This window comes from Portunus trituberculatus, chromosome 22 (genome assembly GCF_017591435.1).
Source record: "Portunus trituberculatus isolate SZX2019 chromosome 22, ASM1759143v1, whole genome shotgun sequence".
NCBI lineage: Eukaryota > Metazoa > Arthropoda > Malacostraca > Decapoda > Portunidae > Portunus > Portunus trituberculatus.
This window is the reverse complement of record NC_059276.1, coordinates 11,252,776-11,263,021: the sequence shown is the minus strand read 5'-3', so window position 1 is coordinate 11,263,021 and position 10,246 is coordinate 11,252,776. Positions and strand designations below refer to the sequence as shown.

At 40.2% G+C, this 10,246-nt stretch overlaps 1 long non-coding RNA gene across 2 annotated transcripts; it reads right to left on the bottom strand.

Annotated features, from left to right (window-relative positions):
- Window positions 1–6,161: 6,161 nt before the first annotated feature.
- Window positions 6,162–10,160, bottom strand: LOC123507399. 2 transcript variants are annotated; one of them, XR_006675648.1, is made up of 3 exons: window positions 10,006–10,160; window positions 9,537–9,681; window positions 6,162–6,283 (listed from the first exon to the last, which is right to left on the bottom strand). It is a non-coding gene; the product is annotated as an uncharacterized LOC123507399 (long non-coding RNA). The 2 variants fall into 2 exon arrangements; XR_006675647.1 differs by lacking the exon at window positions 6,162–6,283 and adding an exon at window positions 7,425–7,482.
- Window positions 10,161–10,246: the final 86 nt, after the last annotated feature.

Sequence of the window (10,246 nt, the reverse complement as noted above, 5' to 3'; positions counted from 1 at the left end):
ACAGGAAGAGAGGAGAAGATATATTGAATTGTTGGAAGAGGCAAGAAGAAAAAATAATGAACGGTCTGAAGAGGAAAAGGAAAAGTTTTTTTGGAGAGTTATAGAGAGAGAGTCAAAAAATGGTATGTGGAAAGAAGGAATGCAGAGGAACCCCTAGAGGGACCAGTAGGTGGACCGTAATGTATACTAATATAGATGGAATACTGTCAAGTAGATTAGAATTGCAAGCCTGATATAGTGTGTTTGACGGAGACAAAATTACATGAAAAACAAAGGTAAATTTGGATAATAAATATAATATATGGAGAAAGGATAGAGAGGGTAAAGGTGGAGGAGGAGTTATGATTATGACGAAGAAGGAGATAAATGTGGATAAGGTTTGGTATGGGAAGAACAATGCAGAAGTGATAAGCATAAGGTTAAAAAGTGATGGAAAAGAATTAATAATCATGGTGACCTATGTACCTCCTAAAACAAATTCTTGGACATTAAGGAATACGACAATATGATCAAGGATACTTTACAGAGTTTGCAAAGTGGAAACTGGAAAAAGAAAGGTGATACTAGTAGGAGATTTTAATTGTAAAGAAGTGGATTGGGAAAATCTAGTAAGTGGTGTTGGAGAGGAAGCATGGGGAGAGATTCCTTAATCTAATGATGGAAAATATGATGGAACAGAGGGTGAAAGAAAATACTCGATATAGAGGAGATGATGAACCCGCTAGACTGGATTTGGTGTTAACACGAGAAGTGTACCTATGTGGGGATATACAATATAAATGTCCATTGGGGAAGAGTGATCATGTGGTTATGGAAATGCAGATGGCAATAACACAGCGAAGGAGAGATGAGACATACAGGAGTGGTAGATTGAATTATAGTAAGATGAACACAGAAAATTTGAACAATTATTTTAGAACATTAGATTGGGAGGAGATGTTACAAATCAGAGAAGTGCAAAAAAAATATGAGATTTTTATGAAATATTATAAAGAAGGAGTTATGAAATTTGTACCACAGTATAAACCGAGAGAGGAAGGAAGAAAGGATTGGTTTAATGCAACTTGTGTTAAGGCTAAAGAAATGAGAGATGTGGCTTGGAAAAGATGGAAAAAGAACAGGAATATACTAAATAAGGAGAATTATAGAGTGGCGAGAAATGAGTATGTGAGGGTAAGGAGGGAGGAAGAAAGAAAATTTGAAAAAGATATTGTAGACAAGAGTAAGGAACATCCAAAATTGTTTTACAGGTTCATAAATGGTAAACTTAAAAAGAGAGTCCATTGAAAGATTAAAAGGAGAGCAAGGGATAGTAGATGACCCTAAGAATATTGCGGAATTGCTAAATAATAGGTTTCAACAAGTATTTACTAAAGAAACAATGTTTGTAAAGCCTCAAAATGTAGAAGGAAATGTGCACATGGATGACATTAAGATACCTAAAAAGAGTTATATAAAATGTTGGAGGAACTTAAAGATGATAAAGCGATGGGACCAGATGAAGTTTCAGGAAAATTATTGAAGGAATGTAGAGAAGAATTGATTGATCCATTATATGATATTATAAGGTGCTCATTAGAAACCGGGAAGTACCGGTGGAGTGGAAAAGAGCTGAAGTGGTGCCCATTTATAAGGGAGGCAGTAAGGAAGAGCCTCTTAACTATAGACCTGTGTCACTAACAATTGTGGTCGGTAAGATTTGTGAGAGGGTGATAAAGAAATATTGGATACGGTTCTTGGAGGATCATAAGTTATTATCGGATCATCAATTTGGCTTTAGGAAAGGGAGGTCATGTGTAACAAATCTACTGAGCTTTTATTTGAGAGTGGTTGACAAAATACAAGAGAGAGAGGATGGATGGACTGTGTATATTTGGATTTGAAAAAGCTTTTGACAAGGTACCTCACATGAGACTGCTATGGAAATTAAAGATTTATGGAGGACTGAAGGGAAAATTGTTAAAATGGATGGAAAACTATTTGAGATGGAGGGAGATGAGAACGGTAATAAGGGATGCAAAGTCGGACTGGTTGGTGGTGGAGAGTGGAGTCCCACAAGGTTCAGTGCTGGCACCAATACTTTTCCTTGTCTATATTAATGATATGCCAGAGGAGTAAACAGTTATATTAATTTGTTTGCGGATGATGCGAAATTGTGTAGGTGTGTGAAGAGTGAAAAGATTGTGAAATTTAACAGGCAGATCTAGATAGGATTTGGGAGTGGAGCAAGAGGTGGGAGATGGAATTTAATCTGAGCAAAAGTCATGTAATGGAGATGGGGAAGAGTGGAAGACGGCCAAGAGGGTCATATAAGATGGGTGAAGGAGTAGTGTTGAAAAAGGTGGAAAAGGAAAAGGATTTGAGAGTGATAATACAAGACCATGGGCAGTTTGAGGCTCATATTGACAAGATGTTTGGAGAAATATATAATTTGATTATAAATATTGGATTAGCCTTTCATTATATGGATAAAGATATGATGAAGAAATTAATTAGTACTGTGATTAGACCAAGATTGGAATATGCTGGGGTGGTTTGGTCCCTTATTAAAAGAAGCATATAAGGAAGTTGGAGAGATTGCAGAGAATGGCAACAAAAATGGTTCCGGAATTGGCAGAAATGACCTGAGGGAGATTAAAAGAAATGAATTTGCTTACCTTGGAACAAAGAAGAGAAAGAGGAGATTTAATACAGGTTTATAAACTGTTGAGCAGTTTGGATGAAGTGGATAATGAGCAAATGATGTTGAGAGAGGAAAATTTAAATAGAACTACGAGATCGCATAGTATAAAGATAGCCAAAAGGAATATGCTTGAAAGATGTGAAGAAATATAGTTTCCCACAGAGATGTGTGGAGGTGTGGAATGGTCTGAGTGAGGAGGTGGTGTCAGCGAGGAGTGTGCATAGTTTTAAAGGAAAGTTGGATGTGTGTAGACTGTAGATATGGAGATGGGGCCACACAGTATAAACCCAGGCCCTGTAAAATTACACACACACACACACACACACACACACACACACACACACACACACACACACACCAAACCTTTATCCATCTTGCCCATTCCTACACAGACACACACACACATTTCACTACATGGACAAAGAAATGATGAAGAAATTGATAAATACTATAATAAGACCTAGATTGGAATATGCAGGAGAGTGTGGACTCCCTCATAAAAAGAAACACATAAGAAAATTAGAGAGGCTACAAAAATGGCTACAAAATGGTTCCAGAATTTGAAGGGATGACATATGAGGAGAGACTAAAGGCAATGGATCTACCCACCTTGGAACAAAGAAGAGAGAGGAGATCTGATACAAGTTTATAAATTGATTAATGGAATGGATGAAGTGGATAATGAGAAACTGATCCTGAGAGAAGAATATGACTTTAGAAGCACAAGATCGCATAGTAAAAAGCTGAGAAAGGGAAGATGTCTGAGAGACATTAAAAAATATAGTTTCCCAAAGATGTGTTGAGACTTGGAACAGTTTGAGAGTGGTGAGTGTGCATAGTTTTAAAGAAAAATTGGATAAGTGTAGATATGGAGATGGGACCACAAGCATAAAGCCCAGGCACTGTAAAACTACAAGTAAAACAATTGGATACACACACACACACAGTGTATATACACACATTTCACCAGATCCTAATGCACACTGCCACACAGCCTCACCTCACTTCAAAACACAAAAATCTTCACATAAACATAAATTCACAGTATAAAACACAAACTTATTTCAAAACCCAACCCCCCAAAAACTTTCCAAACACACACACACATTTCCAGCACCTGGCCACAGAAATTCAGTATTCTTATGAGACCTTCCAAGACAGTGGTTCCCAAACTGGGGGTGAATTATCCCTTGGGAGCAGCTTAACAATTTTTGGGTGAGAAATAAAGCTGACAGAAAAAAAAAAAATAAATAAATAAATAAGAATTCTGAAAAATGAAGAAAACCTTGCAGTGCCTCCCATTACAATTACTGTTACCTTAGTCTTAGTGGGCAAAGTTGTAACCTAAATAATCATTCTGTGTAAGGGGTAATGTGGTTGGTTAATGTGGCATGTTAACCCCTTCAGTACTGGGACACATTTTACCTTGAGATCTGTGTACCATTAGACCATTTTATTCACTTTAAGAAGGGTCTATGGAGGGCACAAGAATAATGGCCATAATCTTCACTATCTTAACTCCTTCAGTACTGGGACAAATTTTTACCTTAATATTTGTGTACCATTAGACCATTTTATTGACATTAGCAAGGGTCTATGGAGGTCACAAGGTTAATGGCCAGTCTTTTCCCTATTTTAACCCCTTCAGTACTAGGAGACATTTTTACCTTGAGATTTGTGTACCATTAAGACCATTTTATTGACATTAGGAGAGGTGTATGGAGATCACAAGATTAATGGCCACAGTCTTCACTATTTCAACCTCTTCAGTATTGACACATTTTTACCTTGAGATCTGTGTACCATTAGACCATTTTATTGACATTAGGAAAAGCTTATAGACATCAGAAGATTAATGGCCACAGTCTTCACCATTTTTACGCCATCAGTACTGGGACAAATTTTTACCTTAACATTTGTGTACCATTAGACCATTTTATTGACATTAGGAAACATCTACAGAGGTCAGAAGATTAATGGCCACATTCTTCATTATTTTAACCCTTCAATACTGGGACATCTTGAGATTTGTGTACCATTAGACCATTTTATTGACAGTAGAAAAGATCTATAGACGTCAGAAGACTAATGGCCACATTCTTCACTATCTTAACCCCTTCAATACTGAGACACATTTTACCTTGAGATTTGTGTACCATTAGACATTTTATTGACATTAGGAAAGGTCTATAGAGGGCAGAAGAATGATGGCCACAGTCTTCACTATTTTAACCCCTTCAGTAATGGGACACATTTCTACCTTGAGATCTGGATACCATTAGACCATTTTATTGACACTTGGAAAGGTCTAAAGAAGGCAGAAGATTAATGGCCACAATCTCCACTATTTTTACCCCTTCAGTACTAGGACACATTTTTACCTTGACATTCGTGTACCATTAGACCATTTTATTCACATTAGCAAGGGTCTATGGAGGTGACACGATCAATGGCCACAGTCTTCACTATTTAACCCCTTCAGTACTGGGACACATTTTTATCTTGAGATTTGTGTACCATTAGACCATTTCATTGCCATTAACAAAGATCCATAAACATCAGAGGATTAATGGCCAGTCTTCACTGTGGAAATCTGAACAAATTTTCAACTTCACAAAATATTCTTAAACAATTTTTCAAGTTAACAAATATTCAAAGATGAAAATGTTTGGTTTTGAAGTGACACAATCTTACAAACCAACTCTTTCAATAATAAGAGAGAGAGAGAGAGAGAGAGAGAGAGAGAGAGAGAGAGAGAGAGAGAGAGAGAGAGAGAGAGAGAGAGAGAGAGAGAGAGAGAGAGAGAGAGAGAGAGAGAGAGTTCTAAAGGCAGAATGACAAGATTTTTACAATATCAACTGAAGAAACATTCTTGAAAACCCTGCCAATCATTTCTGGCCTTGGAAAATAGTCATGGTGGAGAATAAAGCGTTTTTAATCGTGTTTTTATGGTTCTAGAGGCAGAGTGACTACATTTCTACATTATTAACTGGAGAAACACTCTTGAAAACCCTGCCAGTCATCTCTGTGGCCTTGGAAAACAGTCGTGGTGAGAGAGTAAATTGTTTGTGAATATAGCCCTTTGACTGACACACAAGCAGCAACAATGCACATTCTTCATTCCCTCTGAGCTCAGTAAGTGAATGATTGAGTGAGCGCTGAGTGAATCTCTTAACAAGCACACTGCATCTTTGTCCTGAGAATCCAACACTTGCTTCACAAACTCATGTGGGGATTAAAATAGTGAAAACTGTGCCCATTGATATTGTCACCTCCATACACCCTTCCTAATGTCAATAAAATGGTATTATCACAGCCAAACTTTCTTCAAATGCCATCAAAAACATGCCAAATAGTCTTAAAATACCATAAAAACATGCCAAATGGTCTTAAAATACCATAAAAACATGCCAAACTGTCTTAAAATGTCCTTAAAAAAAAAAAAAAAAAAAAAAAAAAAAAACATGACAAACTGCTAATCTATCCTAACTCTTCTTCATGGCTCAGGTGTTGTCTTGTACTCTGGGTGTTGCTGATGGCTGTAGGTGTTGTAGAAGGCTTGTGTTGTGTTGTGGCTTGGCTTGGCTTGGCTTGACTTTCCTGTAATGAGAGATGCACTGTTTACATTGAGTCACCTTCACTATGTTGTAAACTGAACTGAACGCAACTCAACCAAACAAACTGTCTTAAAATGCCCTTAAAACATGCCAAACTGTCTCAATATGCCCTCAAATATGTCAAACTCTTAAAATACCCTCATAACCTGCCAAACTGTCTTAAATTGCACTCAAAATCTGCCAAACTGTCTTAATATGCCCTCAAAATATGCCAAAGTATCTTAAAATGTCATCAAAACATTTCAAACTGTCCTATAATCTCTTCACAACCTGCCAAACTGTCTTAAAATGGCCTTAAAACCTGCCAAACTGTCTTCAATTTCCCTTAAAACCTCCCAAATTGTCTTAATATACCCTCAAAACCAGCCAAACTGTTATAAATTGCCCTCAAAACCTGCCAAATTGTAACAAAATGTCCTCAAAACATACCAAACTGTCTTAACATGGCCTCTAAACTGTCTTACAATACCCTCAAAACATGCCAAACTGTCTAAAATGCCCTTAAAACATGCCAAACTGTCTAAAATGCCCTTAAAACATGCCAAACTATTTTAAAATACCCACCAAACATGCCAAACTGCCTCAAAAATGTCCTCAAAACCTTACCCAGCCCAACACAACCCACCTAACCTAACCACACTTCACACCACACCACACCACTGACCTGCATAAGGAAGGAAGCCGTGTGACCTCAGTGTTGAGTGGCCACCTCCTCTCGGGTCACAGTGAAGTTGCAGTCCAACGAGTCCTGTGGCAAAAGGTCAGTGGTCACACAGATCACACTGGGATAGTAATAATAGTAATAGTATTAGCACAGGAGGAGGAGGAGGAGGAGGAGGAGGAGGAGGAGGAGGAGGAGGAGGAGGAGGAGGAGGAGGAGGAGGAGGAGGAGAGGAGGAGGAGGAGGAGAGGAGGAAGGAAGGAGGAGGAAGGAAGGAAGGAAGAGAGAGAGAGAGAGAGAGAGAGAGAGAGAGAGAGAGAGAGAGAGAGAGAGAGAGAGAGAGAGAGAGAGAGAGAGAGAGAGAGAGAATTTAACTTTTAACATGACAATATTCTTATTTTACCTAATCTTTTCTCTCTTGATTCCTTCCTTCTTATCTTCCTCTTCTCATCTTTCTCTACCTCTTCCTTCCTCCTCTTCCTCCTCTTCCCTTGGTCTGTTTCTCCATATCTTAACACAATCTGAAATAAATCAAACTGAATAAATAGAGAGAGAGAGAGAGAGAGAGAGAGAGAGAGAGAGAGAGAGAGAGAGAGAGAGAGAGAGAGAGAGAGAGAGAGAGAGAGAGAGAGAGAGAGAGAGAGAGAGAGAGAATCACGTCTAACAAAGGTGACATTGCACAAGTCTGACAATTTATAAGTTGGCCACGCATACACTGACAAGTATTGTGTACATTAATTCAAGGAACACAAGTACCACCACCACCACCAACTCTTGAACCCCTTCAGTACTGGGACATATTTTTGCCTTGAGATTTGTGTACCATTAAACCATTTTATTGACACCATCACCACCACCACTATTTTAACCCCTTCAGTACTAGGACACACTTCTACCTAGAGATTTGTTTACCATTAGACCATTTTATTGACATTAAGAAAGGCCTATAGAGGATACAAGATTAATGCCATGGCCACAGTCTTCACTATTTTAACCCCTTCAGTACTGGGACACATTTTTACCTTGAGTTTTGTGTACCATGAGACCATTTCATTGACATTAGCAAGGGTGTGGTGTGCTGCCAGGGTTGTTCAATCATCTTTCTGTGTGTGACATGGCTCTTATGTATAACAATGCTATTTAACAAGATTTTTATATCTGCAACATATCCCAGGCCATGGGTGACTGCCAAACTCTTCACCACTTCCGAGCGAGGTTCCCGTGCTTTGGCTAACAATGATGGAGGCATAACAGTAATCGACCTAACCTAACCCAACCTCACAGTAATCAACAGCATGACAAAGCTGTGTGGCATGGTGCTTTGCAACAGACTAAGCCATTGGTTCAAGGCTGACAGACAGCAGGCAGGGAGCCAGGTGGTGGGCACAGGATGCCTTGAACACATTGTCGCACTGCGTTTGTTGACAGATGTTGCTACAAGGAACAAATTTCAGCTTTTATTACTTTTGTATATTTTACCCGCATAGGATAACTTACCAAGAAACACATTATTTTGTATTTTGAAGAGACTGGGTTGTGGGATGGTAATGTTGCTCGCTATAGTCACTGTGTACAAGTTGATATGGGCCCTAATATGGGTACCACTATAAATAAAATTGCCTGCGCCATAACACAATGTATAGCTAGTTGGTGTAGCAATTGTCACTGCCTCGACTGGTGTACGTCAGGGCTGCTCCTCATCTTGCTTACTGTTTGTTATTTTTGTTAATGATTTAATAACTCTTATCAAGCAAAACTGTGGCGCTGATGGATGCCTTGCCCGTCTCCATGTGTTAGTCCTGATGGATGACACTGTGCTGCTGTCCACATCCAGAACTGCCATGCCAAGTAAAACAAGAGTACTGAAACACTCACACTTAAAAGAAACTCAATACTTTGTCATCAAGAGCAGTGAGGAGGACAGGCAGTGCAAAGTATTGAAGGCAGCCGTGACGTCCACCCACCCTGTCATACGGTTGTGAATCTTGGCTTAACGCTTGAAGCAAAACCTGTTCCCAAGCAATACATGTGGTCCATCAAACAGCTATTGGTTGTCAGAAGGGCCACCTCAAATGACCTCTGCCTACTTCAACTTGGCTACCCATCCTTGCAAGCTTTAGTAAAACAGACACACAAAGTTTTTTATCGACCATGTGGGAGAAATGAGGTGGCTTGGAAGACGACCCCCTAGCACTGGCTATTAAGGTGACAGTGGACCGTACATATATCTCAGACCTCCCGCTACTTACACCAACTTATCCACTCAGATGTGGATCAATTACAGCTCTCTATTGAAAATATGAGAGAGAAACTTATGGTGTCAGCCTCCAGCAGGGTGCACATGTATGGTACAATCAATCCACATTATTCAGTGCATGACATTTACACCACTAAAATCGGAGTGAATGAGTCTGAACACGTTAGTTAGCTTACTGCAGGGCAGTCTCTAACTCTCCTGTGTCAGACCAGATGGCTCTTCTGAAGAGGGACTTTCTGACTGACAGCAGCAGTGGACCACCACAACTGTGAGGAAGACCCTCTACATCCAACTAAGTAAATGAACACTGTCCCTTACCTTCTATACGACAGTTGACGATGGTTAACTGTCCATGCTTCCATCTTCCTCCTTTGGGCCACCAACTGAGCGTCAAAGTAAAGGGAAGGGAGTGGTGACAAGTGGTCCGGCAGCCTCAGCCAGCAGCTGACGTCCCTTCCTTGCTCTGAAAGCAGACACAAAGAAATCAACTGATATGTAGGAACAGATAGGAGATAAGCACACTCATACACACACCAGTCTATGCTTCGAGTGACACAATTAGATAGAGGAACGTCTACACACACACATGCAACATTCCTCAAAGTCCAGCAGCGTGGGATAAATTCAGTGAAACGATGTGTGCCAAGGACCACTCCTGTCACCACGCCCGCCAGACATCCCACGCCCACCCCAAGGCACCAAAACTCAGCCAGTCACACACTTTTCACGCTGGGCATATCAACCTCAACGTTCACCTCTCCCACCAGCCACCGCTCGCTCAGCTCACCCTTCCATCCTGCTCACGGCAGCGACGCCCACGTCAAGGCACCACAACACGTCCACATCACATTGTTTGTCCAATGAAGAACAAAACGTAAACATTTCTATCACCAGGGCCCCTCCATGACACCTGCTGCTGCCTGACAGCTGAGCGCTTGTCCCGTGGGCCATGACCGCTGGCGTGACGTCATGATACACACAAGCCGCCCTCACCACCTCATTGGCGGATGAAAGGCGCCACTTTCCAA